Source organism: Pteropus alecto, unplaced genomic scaffold (assembly GCF_000325575.1).
Source record: "Pteropus alecto unplaced genomic scaffold, ASM32557v1 scaffold239, whole genome shotgun sequence".
Lineage (NCBI taxonomy): Eukaryota > Metazoa > Chordata > Mammalia > Chiroptera > Pteropodidae > Pteropus > Pteropus alecto.
Genome location: NW_006494613.1, coordinates 11,423,368 through 11,440,467, shown reverse-complemented (window position 1 = coordinate 11,440,467; position 17,100 = coordinate 11,423,368). Strand labels below are relative to the sequence as shown.

At 31.4% G+C, this 17,100-nt stretch overlaps 1 pseudogene; it reads left to right on the top strand.

Moving 5' to 3' along the window:
* Positions 1-7,540: 7,540 nt before the first annotated feature.
* LOC112474547 lies at positions 7,541-7,659 on the top strand (annotated as a pseudogene).
* The last annotated feature ends 9,441 nt before the right edge of the window (positions 7,660-17,100 follow it).

The window sequence follows — 17,100 nt, the reverse complement described above, 5'->3', positions numbered from 1 at the left end:
CTCTTTCCCCTCTATCTAGAGAAACAAGGTCAAGGCCTGTTCTTGGATGCCTGTTCATTAACAGCTCTGCAGGTGATGTTCCTAGAGAGGTCTGATGCATTGTGTGATGTTCTCACACAAACTATGTTAATTTTTGATCAGTGATTATGAGTTTTAATTGTGTTTAGGTAACTGGAGGTTTGTTAACTAGGTCTCACTTTGAAATGCTAAATTGGAGCAATGAATCTTAAAACCAAGGAATCCCCCAACTTCTTGTGCTTTATTTTTGTATATTAATTACTGAAGAGAAAAAACTGGTAGAATGATGAGTTTGTTTATGCAAGGCTGCAAATGTGAATATGACTATGACTCTGTAAGTTCTTTTTTCATTGACATGACTTTTTGTTGTTGTTGTTCTGCAGACACAACCTTTAAAAAAAGAGTCTCAAGAGGAATGGAGAGGGAGAGGAATGAGTATATATATCTTGTCCGAGTTTGCTTAGGTAATATGATGCAGAATTTGGATTCAAACTCACGAAATCTGACTCCCAAGTCACCATTCAAGTGGGACTGCTCAAGAAACTCTGGATCTTCTGTTTGATATAAATACAGGTCATTGCTATTTCTTTATTTTAACTTAAATGTTTTCATTTTGTTTCCAATATTCAGAGTTTTTGCACCGAAGTTCTTGGCTGCTTATCTCTTTTTTAATAGTATTTTTAAAATTTCTTCTTTTTTCCATTACTGACAATTTGATCCCTTTGCTTTCACAGTTATGTACAGCAAAACACCTCCTTTGCCTCTTCAAGTCCTCTCATGTAGTCTTCTTTTGTGCTCACTGGAAGAGGATGAAAGAAAATATATTGCTTTTTTTTGACATAAAATATGTCTTTCTTCATTTCTTTCTCACTCTATCCTATTACTTTTCTTAGAAGAATTGTTGAATTCACTGATATATAGTACATAATTACATGTGAAATGGTTTGAGAATTAGTGACTTAATTAATGTAGCTCAGAAAAATTCTTTAGTGGGATTTTACTATAATTTCTTTTTTTTTAACTAGATATTATTTTTATCTCTGAAGTTTATTTAACCACTTAAAATGCTAATGCTTTAGTTTTTTATTTTTTAATATGACATGCATATGATAATATAAACAGTAAAATTTCAATAAGGTATATAGTGAACAAGTCACCTTTCAACCCCTGTTTTTTACCTAACCAGTGATTTAAATTGTTTTCATGACAAGTAGTAATATCTATCCTTTGCAATCTCTTAAAAATATTTTTTTCTCTTCCCAAACTAAATAAGGAATTTTTGAGGTAATATTTGTTTTCAATAAGGTATGTAGTTTGATCAGAAGAGAATTTCATCAGATATCAGCATAGCTCCTTTATAAGATCATTTTTCTTCAAAATCTAACACACTAAAATTTGTAAACACTAATGGTTAAGTTTAATTGTATAAACTAATGGTTTTGTTTCTTTAAGGAAAGCTGGACTGAGATATTAGGGTTTATATCTAATTTCAGAGTTGTAGTCAGTAGAAAATAACTAAATAAGTTTAAAGGAATGGGTCAGCAGGTCAGGTCTGAAAAAGTGATAATTTACCCACAGATTTTACCAAGCAGGTTGCCAATATTCAAGTCCATTAGGTGAGATAATAGAGACTTTGGAGCTACAATGTAAAATACTTAAGTACATATGAGTTATGTAAAGATTCTGATTTCTTAGTCTCAGGAGTTGAAAAGATTTCAGGAGAATGAAATTGGTCAAAATCTAGTGATTTTAGTTTAGAAGTAAGAAGTAAAGGATCCTACTGTGGCATCTGGGAAATATTAACTGGATGGTAAGAAATTGGAATATTTAGAAACAGCGTATTTCAAGAGTTGTCTTTCCCTCAGATGGTAGTTTGCTAAGGCCAGTATTCTTACTACCTGTGTTGTTATCCAAGCTTAATGCACTCTGATGGGCCCAGGCTTTAGCTTGGTGTAAGGGGAGGATTCATCTTAAGAAAGATCCAAAGATCCAAAGATTCAAAACCGTATCCAAAAATTCGGTTTCTTACAGACCATTTTGGCTTCTCTTTCTACATGACCTTGAAGTAGGTCTTTGAGAGATGCAAGGGCTAGATTAGGCTTCACATATGGTGACAGCAGTCTCATTAAGGCACTCTTTTGTATTGGCTAACATTAGAAATTCGGGCTGTTATTGTATGGACTACTATGAAAATCAAAAAGGAACCTTAAGGAAAATGAGAGTCTAACCTACTTATTGTCAGTATTATTTTGCAGAGCTCTTTATTCTGAAAATAAATTCAAGTCAGCATAGTAAAGCCCAGCCATTCACAAGCATGGTCCTAGACGCTGAAGGAATATAAAAAAGAAAAGGCACAGTTCTTATCCCCAGGTTTTTAAAAATTTGGATCTTTCTTTGTTTTTGATACCTCCTTGATTGAATTTTGACCATAAGTTTATGACCCTGTTTTAAAAAAAAAAAAAAAAAAGAAAACGACAACAACCCCTCCAAAAAGAAAAAGAAAGATGAAAGGAAGGAGGGAAAGTAAAGGAATGAAACCAACTAAGAGATATATTGATTACAGACCTGAAAGTTGGCTGTGCATGCAGAAAAGACAGTTAATATAATCTACATCTGTTTAACTTTGTGCATAGCGTATAGAATAGAACTCTCTGGATATTTAGTGGTGAATTTAATAAGAATGTATTATTTTCTTGCACAATAAAGTTTTAATAACTTAGGAGAATGTATTGGTAATTTAGAGAAGTAGCAATTCTCATTAAAATCTGTTTTTAATAGGCTTATTATGTACTTGAAATGATATGATAGATTATTATCTTCAGTAGTATTATTTTAAGAATTATATACGACCAAAATATCAGTAAGGCTTATTCTCTGAGACCGTAGGAAAACCAAATCAATATTCCCATCTCTACATCATATTGATCATTCATTTGATTTAGGGAGAAAGAAGACAAATATTTTAGTGAAAGAGAGACAAATGAGTATTGTGCCTAGCCAATTCCTGACTCATTTACAAAGGAAGCTAATGTAATTCTCTTACTCATTTATGGGAAATATGATAGATCTGATTATATAATTTATGTCTCTACTCAGTCTTTGTGCACCCCACTTCCTTTCTCTTCATTTTTTGCTCATGTATTTGGCAGTCATTGCACTTTTTGGAGATTTTTTTTAGGATGCTACTATTAATCTTTCACCTCAACTAAACAGCGTACCTATGAAGATCCCATTTTTAGCCTTAATATATGAAAATTACTGGAGAGATAATATAAGGAAAAAAATTAAGCATTCACCCACATATGTCACTAGTTTTAACATTTTACTTAAAATTGCATAATTGAAACCTATTGCTATATTTTGCTGCATAGTGTTAAAAATAGCAAATTGATTGCTTTAAATGGATTTTTCCTTATCTTGGAGTTTTGTGCAATAAATTATTTTAAGTAATGTTAATTTGGACTGGAAGTGTAAATTATAGTTTTCTAAGTTAGACACATTTTAAAACTTTTGTTTTAAATTCCAGGATCCATGCATAATATTCTGAAATTTATGGTATTACTTTGGTAATACACACACACACACACACACACACACACACACACACACACACACACCTCTTCAAACTTTATACACATCAAATTAATATTTGTCTCAATTGGTCCAAAATATATAGATTAAATTTCTTTAAAATACATTTATATTTAAAATTTAAGGTGAGTAATGCTTATCTTGAATGTATCTTGAGGTTTGCTTAATTCAAACATTTAAATTATCTTATCCAACTGAACTTAGTGCTTATAACTAGGAAAGAATATGCAGGTATAAATCCTAAAATCATTGAAATAAATGCATAGTTAACACAAATGCCTTAGAAACTTACATGAAATATACTTTATATTTTTGCTGAAGGCAGTGCTTCTCAAACTTTATTGTACAATATGAATTGCCTGGATAATTTGATAAAGGCAGAATCTAATTCAGAATCTGTGAGGTAAGATCTGAGACTCTGAATTTCTAGGAGCTCCCAAGTGATGGTGCCACTGATGTTCCATGAACCATGTTTTGACTAGCAAAAATCTGGTTCACAGACCACATGAAAAAGTTCTGCTTGGTTACTTGGCTTAAAACCTCAAGATGGATGTTTTTTTGCATGATCTTACATATGCATTATACTTTAAATCCTCTCTTCTGGAATGCCATTCAGACACTTCTAGATGTGACATCCTCTGAAGACCTACACACTTGGAGATAGCTAACCTCCCTGTACCACTACTTAGCTACCTTGTCTTTGGCCTTGAAAAATATAGAGTTAATCTGATGCAGAGTTTTGGACTTAGAAAGCAGTAGCTAATGTAATTAAAATTTTTGTCAGCCATGGGCAGAGATTTCAACTTCAACTAACTATATTTAAGCAAGTGTAAACATGGAGTCATGGTCATGATTCCAACCAAATTAGAAGTAGAATTTAACAGTATCTCAACAGGACTAAACTTAACAGAGAATATGGGGAATTTGCTTTGACAGAGCAAGGTTTGGAATTTTATGTTTTTTTGTTTATTACAATCATAATTATTCTTATATCACACAGAGAAATAATTTCCATAGCTCTGTTAAATATAAACTTATAATTAATATGTAGGATTTTTACATTTTCTGATTTGTAATTTGATTTCCTAATGAAAAGTCCAAATGTGCAGGGATCTTCATATAAAGATTCTTTGTAAGAATGGTGAAAATTTTTCTCTACAATACCTAACAAAAAGACAATGTATTCAATAAATTTCATTTAGTTTAGGTGATAGATTTACATTTGTTGATTTGATCAGTTTAATCAAGACAAACTTAGGCCTTTCACCAGAATTCACAAATCTGTACTATAAATCAGGCATCCCACATATTGCATAAGTAAAGGCTAATCAAACTTATGCTTTATGAGAAATATTTAGTATATGAGCATAAGTAGTATAACTTTGGACTATAGTTAGGTTTCACCCAAGAATTCAGAAATTAGTGAAGTGCAGCAGCTCTTTGAGAGAGTAACTGTGAAATAAATACAATAGAGCAGAGTAGAAATATGCAGGTCATTGGAAGGGGAAGAATATTTTCCAGGCCTATGCAACTTAATTGTTACTTGAGTAAATATATTAACATAGCTGATGAAAGAATGTGGAGTTGATCAGTGATAAATTTTAGATAAAGGAGAATAACTGGGACAACCTTTGATATTACCCATCTATTTTTCTTGGGTGGAATCCTAACCAATAAAATGAAGACTGTTCACACATATATTCTTCCTCACTTCCATTCCCACTCTTTCACTTGCCCTTCCTGTTCATGAGGGTGTCTTAAATGCAAGATGGAAGAAGAGAGACTCTTCTACTTTGCCGTCACTGAACATTTGATATTCTTGACTCTTTTGATTCCATAAAAAAATTAAAAAAATAAAAACATTTTATCTCCCCATGTGGTACTTATTAAAACCGAAAATACACAAATCACATGAATTTGAATATTTAAAGCCCTGTGACAAATTTATTTTCACACACACACACACACAAATCGGTATTACAATGTACTGTGTGGAAATCTCAGATTAGGTGTGAGGCTTTGAATCCCTGCATGAAACTTAACACACGAAATGTCTTTGACTTTCTTCTTCAAAATGGGATATAAATGTATATGAAATGCAATTAAAATTATTCTTTTTGATAAAAAGTCATTGAGCTAACTTTTTGTACAAGCCTGTATTCTATTTTTTTTATAAAAGTAGTGGAAAATAGATAATTTTTTGTAAAGTGAAAATTATCATTGCTAGATTACTTTAATCCCAAGTATAGGCACAGACGTAGAAATTAAAAAAGAAGGTAGGATAAGTCTGTGAATATCTATTTTAAAAAATGATGTCAGTCTCAAAGATCAGTAGAACCTGTCCTTCCCTAACCCTTGCTTTTAAGGTTTTAGAGTAAATGTGATAGGCTGGTAGGACATAATGATAGCTTATTCTGTCACACATCCTTCAAATTCAATATTCACATTTTTTTCCTCAGCTCAAAGATGGAATGACAAGTGTAAAGAAAACAAACACAAGGTTTTCTGGACATAGTCAGAGTGGTAGGATCTCCATTATTAGTCCTTTATATTATTGTTTTTCTTTCATCTTTCTTGGAACTGGGTGGATACTTTAGAAGTAGAATTAAAAAATAAAACAGAAGCTAATTTGTAATTTATTGTATAAAAGTTCTTAAATTCATTACTTGTATTTCAAAATTGTTTTTGTTTATTTAACACATATTAAAAGTATTATTCTATGTCTAGCATGATGCTATGTCCTGGAGACTTACAGTCTTTAAAACCTTTCATCTTTTGTTTTCATGGAGTTTGCAGTTTAGTAGAGATGATAGAAGTATGTGCAGCAGTCATAAATATATGTAAAAAGTAATAGATAGGAGTGTGTGAAGTAAATTACACTTGCTGTAAAATTGAAACGATTATTTGATTAAAAGTGGAAAACAATGAGTAATAGCCAAAAGGAAGATTAAGAACCCATTAAACTCTATCCATAGAACAACTGAGTTTCTGCTTTTATACATCAGTTGCATGAGCTTGGTTGATATCTGGTCCTAAGAGATAGACACACTATGTATGTGCTGACAAAATCAAGTTTGTGTATCTACAGTACAGAGGGGAAGACCTTTGACTACAGCAATTTGCTAGAGTAATGAATGCCACCCTATAGTGCTCTTGTTGATCATCTTACTAGCTCAACACAGAGAATATAACCTCTATGCATTACTGTACTGGTTGACTTTTTATTTGAAATTTAAGGGTTTACTTTTGAGAGATGCCATTTATCTGGAGAGATATTAGTGCTTTGAATATAAAATGTGAAATACTACCTTTAACTTATGAATAATGCTATATATTATAACTGAATCCACTTGAACCCAATTAAGGTTTGGAATTTCAATGATTTCAGGTGAGATATTTTAAATACAGACAAACTAATGAATGCCTTTTAGAATAAATCACTATTTCTCAAAATCCATGAGGATAGTTTCGAGATTTTACTTTGCAATATTAAGATAGTTACAGTAATCATAAGTATAATTAACTAGAAACAAGATAAGAGATATATGAGTATAATTTGGGATAAAGTAAAAAAATATAAAAAATCTTGCATTTTAAAAACTATAATTTTGTGTAAATATATATGTATATGTATATATATGTGTGTTTGTATATATGTATGTCTACATATGTTTAAACACATGCAATTTTTGAATTACAGTATTAGGAAAACTAAAATAAACTAAGAGTTTAATGCCTTCATATATCCATTATATATAAATTTATTTAAGACTCAGTTCTTCAAGGAAAATGCTGTTAAGTATGGCTAGTAATGATAGCAAGTGAAAAAAAATTTTGATAAGATTTCAAATTGGAAAAGAAAGGATAATAATTATACTTAATATTTTTGTCCCATTTATTAATTGAGATGTTCTTTTAAAATCCAAATTCTGTCTATGGCCATGCTACCCTGAACAAGCCCGATCCCATCTGATCTCGGAAGCTAAGTAAGGTCGGGCCTTGTTAGTACTTGGATGAGAGACCACCTAGGAAGACCAGGTGCTGTAGGCATAAAAAAATTTTAAAAAATAAGAGATTGTAAACTGACAAAGTCCTTGCAATCTGTTAAAAAAAAGATAAATAAATAAAAAATAAAATAAAATCCAAATTCTGAAGGAAATCATAGGACTTAAAATTTTGATAGAGAAGCAAGGCAGACAATATTTGTCTTGTCTTCTTTCAATTCTATATGTCAGCAACATCTGATCTGATCTCTGGGAAAAATCTATTTCTCAGTTTTACTGAGAAATATTAACTTCATCTAAAAACCAATAGATTTTTCAGATAAAATGTAGTATGACATTATATTTTCTAGAATATGTTGGTCTTAAGCCCCATTACTCCAAAATATTCAGCCAATTAGATTCAACTGGTACAACATATATTTTCTTAATATATTACTATAATACTAGAATAGTTTAAAGAAAACTTTCTGCTTTAAGTGTTAAGAATCATTTGCTTCAAGTTCATCATTATGCTAAGGAAACTAGATACAGAGCAAACTCTCAAGAGAATCACCCCTAATAAGTATCTCGGGATGACATACAACTCTTATTGATAACAGTAACAACAAAAATACAAATAACATTGGCAGCACCATTTTTTAAACTATTACATTTGGCAATGTATAAGCATTTTAATATTACATGTTATAGTCTTCACTAGAAACATATGAGCTAAATATTATTATTTACAGTTTAGAAATGAGAAAGCTAGGCATCAAATAAAGTTAGTAATCCTCTCAAGTCACCAAGTTATAGTCAGATTGAGTAAATAGCGATCTAGGATTTGAATCCAGCTAAGTGAGATTCTAAAGCCTTTTCTATTTATTAGTTTTAGGTTATAGACTCACACTCCTTTAAAGTCTGAACATAGGTAAAACATTTTCATTTTATTTTAGACATCAATTTGAGTTGACTGGACCAAAGATGATAGATATACTGTGGAATTTTTTGATACAAAAAACCTAAAATAGAAACTCTTAGACTATGTATCTAACAATTATATATGAAACACTTATAAAAAAATGAGATCATAAAAGATAACAGAAAACTGCTATGGAATGTCAGCAAAAAAGCTAAAGTATGAAGGAGTATTTAATGAAAGAATATTTCATTGTATGAAATATAGTACGAGAGAATATTTGAGACATTTTCAGTATTTTCAAGATAACTTTACCCCTGTTAATTAGATTTTGAACTAAAGTAAGATTTATAAAATTAAACATTATTAAGTAATTAAACATTATTAAGTATCTTTGGACTATACTTTCATATCATAATATAAAAATATGAATTCTTTGAATAGTAGAATATTAGGGTGTTTAAGAACATGGGCTGTGAATTCTGATTGCCTGGGTACGCATTAGGGTTTTGCCACCAGAAGCAAATGAATTAGTCTGTCTACTACTCAATTTTCCCTTCTAGTAAATGGGGAATAACAACAATACTTAACTCATAAGTTTGTTTTAAGAATTTGATAAGACAAGCAGTTGGTAAATACTCAGTGAAATTTCTCTTTGTTTTTATAATTATATTTTAACTTATTTCTATAATGAAGCTCAAACTGCTTAACAATACATTAAACTATATTTATCTATATTTACAACATAACCTTCTTTCTATCCTTCTGAATTCTTTAACATTTTTATGTTTCTTAATTACAAATTATTCTTTCATCTCTTTCTTGTCTACCTTGAATGGCTTTCTTTCTGTTTTACAGATACCTACGCATTCTTTACTGAATTCAGATACAACTTCTTGGTAATGGCTTCCCCACATGGTCCAAACCTGCCTGAGTTTTATTTTCTTCTCTTATACTTATCTCAATTATGATAGCTATTTAGAAATGTAAAATCTTGTCAAGTTGTAAAGATATCTCAGTAAAGATTTACTTTTTTCTTTATTGTTTTTAGGCTAATCAGAAGAAAGTCTCCTGCCTCTTTCCCATAATCCTTTGCAATAGGTCAAACAAATTTTGATTACCAAAACAGTAGATAGATTGAGGAGATAGATGATGGAAAACGTTTTTCTGAGCTTTACTTAGTTCTAAGATTTTCACTTACACAAGGCCTACCATATCTAAATTGAAAAGATTCTTTATAGATGAGTTGCCAAAAGTCTCTGAGAAATATGAAGCATATTTTCTAAATATGTCTTATTTGTATGTTGCCTGTATTCTGTAGCTATGTCTGGAAAGAGCAGAAAAGAAAACTTGCATAAATGAGGACTGGCCAATTTGATGTCTTTCAGTAAATTTCTTAAAAGGTTAAACTCCACTTCCAACTAAATTTTTTCTAGTATACAACAAATTCATTTAGTAGGTAGATAAAATTCCACAGAACACTGCACCATGTTTTTTGTTAAATCATTTTTGTGGTATTATACATTTTTTTAGAAGTTTGTACCAAATAGGAGGTAACAATTTCCTATAAAATAAAAAAAAAAAAAATGTAATGTCTATAAGGCATACAAATATTAAGATAGAGTCATGACAAACAGATGTCTTTAATTTGGGTAGTAATGATAGGAATCATAGTACAGAAACAGAATTATAAGTTTCTTATAACATAAATTGACATAATTAAATTTATTATTTATTATTGGCTTTAAATGAGCAAATTTGATAAAATTATTTTATGATTTCTTAGTAAATGAATAGAGAGACAGCAATAAGTACTGAAAGCAAAGATGAAATTATCAGCATCTATTTTAATAATTTTTTGAATCTCAAATTGCAGAATGCTATCTTGGGCCTGTGTCTGTTTATGGAGGATCACTGCCATGTGGAACAGGTGTTTTGTTATATAAAGTAACCATTTGACATGACAAGTAAATGTTGAAAATTCTATTTAAGCTTATTTCTACACATCATCTCATGAACTGAGATACAAGAAGTCAAATTAATAAGCAGAATCATTCTACTTATATTTTTGTATCTTGGATGCCCAGTTCACCATCTATGAATTTTACTTTTCACCTGGTTGTAAAAAGTCAAGAAAAATTTTAGTGAAATTTATGTAACTTTTATCTAGAAGTGTTCTTTAGTTTTATAGCATCTCGTGTCAATGTTAGGAATATGCACTTGCTTAACATATATGTTTTGATTTAATGTAGCTGAAACTACATTAAATTCGCAAAATTGCGAAGTCATTATAATTTTTACCCTTAGCACCACACATCTTCCAGAATTTCCTATTTTGTCAGTCTTTACTACTATTTTATGGTTTTGTTCTTCAAAAAGATCGTGTCATTTGCAATGTCTCTCCTGTTGAGGAAAAGTAAAGCTATACTATAAATATGCATTTTCTTTTTTTTAGTCTCATTGGTACTATTTTAACTTTGTCCCTCTGTAACTCTGGCTTATATAATTGCAAAAATATTTTTTGGTCTCTTATGTTTCCATCTCTTATATCATTAACACTGATTAGTATTCAGTCTCCAGGTAGAAAATATAGTTATGGCCCGATCATAGTGTATTTTCAAAATTAAATAATATATAACTAATTTTCTCTAACATTTTCTTATGTTGCTTTTTATTTTTGTTTTTGTCTCTACCTCATTTTTTAAATCTCTACTTTCTTTCCATTTTTATCTCTACTTCATTTCTTTCTTTGTAATTGCTTTGTTATTAATGTTGATATTAGATGACAGATATTGGAGAATGACGAATGTTAGAGTTTTTACAGTGTAACACCTTACTAATGCACATATTAATTGGATATTAAATTATTTAAAATATACTGTGAAAATTTTCTATATACAATATGACCATCATGAATGGAAGATAAGTTTAGTTTTTGACACTATCTAGATAAGTTTTCAAAACTGACAAGTCTTTACTACCTTGAGGAACTCATAATTTTAATGAATTTCTTAGATTTTACTTCATTCTACCTCATTCTATCTATATTTTGTATTTTTATTTTTTTAGAAACATGGACTGTGATATTTGCTTATTAGCTTATCAGATTTTTATTCAGAAATTCTGCCATCTTTATGGCATTAGTTATATCTTTATCTCATGAGTTATGTGCTCTTACAGTAAACCAGTGGATTTGAAAGGAGTCAAAAAGCATTTTTGTAATCCCTAGCATTTATAAATACCATGATCCTCATATTGAAATGCTTAACACCATGCTTCAAAAACTAAAATGTCAAAACCTTGTTTCTCATGTGCTTTAATTCACTTTCTTTGTTTTACCAATTCTATTAAAATATTATATAAATGCGACTTTATTAGGACATTTCATATATTATGTTTTTTGCTAAAGTTTAGTTATGTTAACTTGACTTTTAATTTACTTATGTTTGTGAAACAGAACACGATTTTAGTTTTTTATAAAGTATTTAGGGGGAAAAAACAAAAACAAAATGCATGTATTAAAATATTGCATATTAAATTTCCTGATTAGATTATTTAAACTACTTTCATAATAGTATAAATAATAGTCTGGATACTTCTTATAAAAATAGGTCCTGAATTGGTTGCTTCTCATTATACAAATAAAGCCAATACTGAGACAAAACTTTTTAATGTCTTATTTATTAAAATGGAATAAATGCTGTTAGATGTGGATGAGAGAATGAGAAGACAGAAAAAGTTGTTCAAGAATGTGTTTCATTTCTTCACATTACCTACTATTTAACTGAGGATGTTTACAATACCAGTCTCAAGACATAGTGTGGACTGGCATTGCTCATTGCTATTTATATACTAGCTATGTTAGGATTGTCTTGCTGGAATAATCAAATCCCAAATATGGTAGTGTCACCCAAGGATTTCATTTCTAGTTCATGTAAAGCCATTGTATATGTCCTTGATCAGGTGCATCTTAGGTATCCTTGCTCTAGGCAGTGACCTTAAAATCTAGGCTCTTTCTCTTACATTATTTTCCTTTTTCTGAGACCTTCATGTCCAGTAGTCTGAGTAGGAAGAACACATGAGAGAGGATGAGAAATATTATATGGTATGACATGCATGTGGCACAAATTATTTTTACTAGTATTCTACTGGGCAGAAATTATATGCCAGGTTATATCTACAATCATGGGGACTGGGAAAGGTAATCATCTTGCTTACCCAAGTGGAAAAAAAAAATAAAACATATCATGAGAGGGGTGGCTGATATTTGCATCTAGGGATGCTTAGCAAAGAAATACCCTTTTAGTCCCAAATAGACCCAAATAGATTGTTGTAAGAAGTTATTTAAAATAGATGTTCCAAAGTAACTTTGGCAATATGCCAATTTATTCTGCCCATATTCACTGCCATCAATAATGGAGCTGTGCTAACTGCCAGACATCTCAAAATGGTGGCCTACAGAGGCCAACATACCTCCCAAACATGGTAGCATCTGGGGATGGCCATGGAGGCCACTTCCTAAGAGATGATGACAGTGAAAGCTGGGCCTCTGGCCCTGGCTGTCCCAACTGTGTGGAGCAGTGGTGATACTCCATATCCCAATCCCAATATATTAAGGCATCTTACCTAGGCTCAATATATATAACTTCAAAAGGGTTGAGAAAGCAGCCATCAAAAAAAGCCACTCCACTTTGGCATCTGGCACTGGCTCTGGAATGAGCCAAAGAAGACCAGGCCTTTAGTTTGGATATGACACAAATCAGGAAAGGATTTCATGGAGATTACAGTGGATGACAGAAATAGGATTCATAGATGTCTTGGTATGGTTGAAGCAATGGAGATCTCTAACAAGGTAAAATTTAACAGGAATAAAACAACTCAAGTCCTAGTCATGGCCTTTATTAGGGGCTAGAGGGGCTTGCTTTAGTAGCAGATTGTATAAAAAAGATTTAGAAGATTTAATTCACAGTGTTCTGAAGGTATCTAATAGTGATGGTGCTATAAATTGTGAATTAGTATAAATATAAGATGAAAGACAAAGAGAGGGGATGTGATAGTCTTGTCTGAGTCTACAGTGGTCAGGCTACCTCTAAGGAATGGAGACCACATTCTTTAGAGGTGGAAGTTGGAACCACAGCAAGTAAACCATACTTGAAAGACTGGATATGTTGTTTCTGAGAAAAAATGAATCATCTTGAAATATTACGTATGAAAAAAGGATTAGTATTTATGCTCTGGATGGAATGTAAAGGAGGATAAATTTTTGCTAACCCAAAGGTAGGACTTTTAAGCTCTGAGTTTACTGGTGATGAAATATGCTAATTCCAGAGGTCATAACCTATTCATTGTTAAGTGTTCAAATAGGATGTTGTAAAGGAAATTCAAACACTGGAAGAGGTATTGTACAAGATGGCCTTTCAAGGTTCTTTCAGCCTGAACTCCATGATTTATTGATTCAGATATAACTCATTTAAATAAAATTCCTCTGCTGCTCCAAAATTAGGTGACAAGACTTAGTTCAATAAACATTAAGTAAAATCTACCCTGCATAACATCTTGTACAAGATATTGGAAATACAGACATAGTCCCTAATCTTTAGGAGCTAAACCTGAGAAATCTGCAAACCGATACATCACTGTATGGTAGGACAAGTAGTGTGATAGAGGATAGAAAAGAGGATCAAGGAGAGGAAAGCAAGTAAGTCTCACCTAGGAAGGAATGTTTGATCTGGGTTTATATGGTAAATAAGACCAAATGACATGAAAACATGTTTGAATTAGGAACTGGAGATTTATTTGAGGGAAGTGCACTGGATTCAGTGACTACTAGCTCCATATACTTCAGTTTTTCTACTTAGAGAATGTAAATTTTGACCCCTGGAGTAAATGATAATGACACTAAGACCTCCCCAGATCCTCAAATATTATATTCAGGAGTTAGGCCATCTGGGGCAGAGAAGTAGATTCCAGAATATTGGGAAACAGTATTGGTTTTCTGCTATTTTTAAGGAAGTATCAGTTTCACTTTGTCCCAATGTTTCTCAAGCAGTATGGTTGACCAGTGGTTAAGAAGATTATAAGAACTTTCTCTTAGAGAAAGCCTTCTTTCTCCAATATTTCCTCAAATGAGCTGGAAAAGAATGTTTCTTATCTGTTTCCTGAGCATTGTGGAACATTTGGGAGGCCCGGGCTTGATGGCCAGAGATCCCGGCTTGGAGCATATCCATTCCACAGGCATCCTCTTTCACTTGCCTCTTTCATGTGACAATAACTCTTGCTTTATTCATAATTAACAACAACAACAAGAAAAACACTTATTGAGTGCCTTCACAGTTCTAAGGATAAATAATTAGCAAGAGTATTGTGTAGTATAGTAATGCGCATGTATAAAGAGATTAGGAGAACAGAACTGATATCTAGACATATAAAAAATGAGGAAATGAAGGATTATTCAGTAACTTGTTTTCTAGCAGATGGTTCAACATTTGGATAAAAGAGACTTGTTTTATAATATATTCCAAAATAATTCTTAAATGAATAAAAAGTTAAATTGTGAAAAGGAAAAGCACACACACACAAAAATTTAGAATTGAAAAAGTGTACTAATTATCAAATTATTAAATTAGTAAAATATACAAAAAATATAGACACATTTGATCACAAATGTCAGCACTATAAACAAAATTCAAAAGGTAAACTGGGAATGAATGTGAAAATATTTGCAAAACAAAGGACAAGAAGATAAAAATGACTAGCTCCTTAGAATAAAATGAGCAGTGATAAAAAAATTTACAAAATACATAAAAATGTTGAGAAATATAAAAAAAAATCTAGTCTTATTAAAAATGTAAAATGGAAAATATGACTTTTATTTCTTACATTAAGAAAATTTTCATTTTAATTTTGCATTTATTTTACTAAATAGTTCATTGGGTTGTCCAGGGGTGGATGAAATTTGCATTTTAATGTTATTTTGGTAGGAAAAGAAATTAATATAAATTTCATAGTGGGCATTTGGTAGTATTTGTCAATAGCCTTTAAAATGTTTAAATTTCTCAATTAGGAATTTTACTTAGAATTTATAGTTTGAAAAAATTGAGATGCTCATAAAGATTTATTTCTAAATGTTCTCTATAGCAAAATGTATTAACAAAGAGGTATAAACAATTTAAATATTCAACAATATAGGAATTATATTGTGTTCATCAAATAATTTCAAAATTGTAGCAAAATTATATTCTTAAAATATTGTCTTTGCCTCCTTAGTAAAATGGCATCTTATTTTTATGATCTTAACTCATTGATCAAAATTCATTGAAATCACTTGTATCTGGTGGTCCAACTAAATGCAATCATTCCTTTTACATTTTGCAAGGATTTATTGCTGATTTTCTATGTTACTGTGTTAGTACTATGTTTCAATGTACAAAGGTGTTATTTTTGGCACCAGTTATACAGTCGTTTAAAAAAAAATTGTTGCTGTTTTTGTACAGCTTTCATTCTAGAGGATGAAGCATACCATAAGCAAATTATTTCAGGTGGTAATAGAGTATTGAAAATAGATCACGAGAAAGTAGAGTGGTGTGAAACATGGAATAGTCAGAAATGAGGTTTTGAGATGAGAGGCAGGGGTGAGGTCTAGATAGGTGAGACTGTCTATGCCATGCGAAGAGTTCTGTTTTTCTCTTTCCTTTTCTCTCCTCTTCTATTCTCCTTTCTTCCCTTCTCTTCTCTTCTCTTCTCTTCTCTTCTCTTCGTCCTTCTTTCCTTTCATTTATCTTTTTTTTTTTTTTTTTGGTGTTTTATGGGAAACCATCAGAGGATTTGACCAGACAAATGACCATAACTGGCCTATTCTTGCAAACGAGCATTCTTACTGCTCTCCAGAAAATAGTCTGCAAAGAGGCACAAGTGGAACCAGGGAGATCAGTTAAGAGATAATTTCAGGAGCTAATGAAAGACATAATGATTCCTGGCACAAGGTTAGAGGTGATGAGAAGTGATTGAGTTTGGGAAGTATTTTGAGTTTTAGTGATAGGATTTTGCTAATAAACTGAATTTTGAGTGTGAAAAATAAAAGTCATTGACAATTCCGGGGGGAGCTTGAATGACTGGATGGATGACTGAAGTCCCTTGATCAAAGTGGACAAGATTTTAGGAGTATAAGATTTGAGATAGTTCAAATTCAGTTCAGTTTGATTTGCCAAGTAAATATCCACTGGGAGATTTTGAGTAAGCAGTTGGATATTTAAGTCTGCAATTAAGGAATGAGGTCATTTTTGCAGACATATTTGGGAAATAGTCTATAGAGTTTGTATTTAAAGCCCTGGGACTAAATAAGATTACTTGTGGAGTAAATATAGTGGGAAAAAAAGTCTAAAACTGAAGTCCCAAGGTAATTCAACATTTAGACTTTAGATAAATTAGGAAGATTCAGAAAGCAGACTGAATAGGAATGGCCAAGGGCTAACCGGACATATGTGATCTCATAAAACTGAAGTGAAGAAGATGATTCCTGACTGTTGGAGTGATCACAGTGTGAAGCTACTGAAGGGCTGATAGAGATGAAGACTCAGGATTTGACAAGAA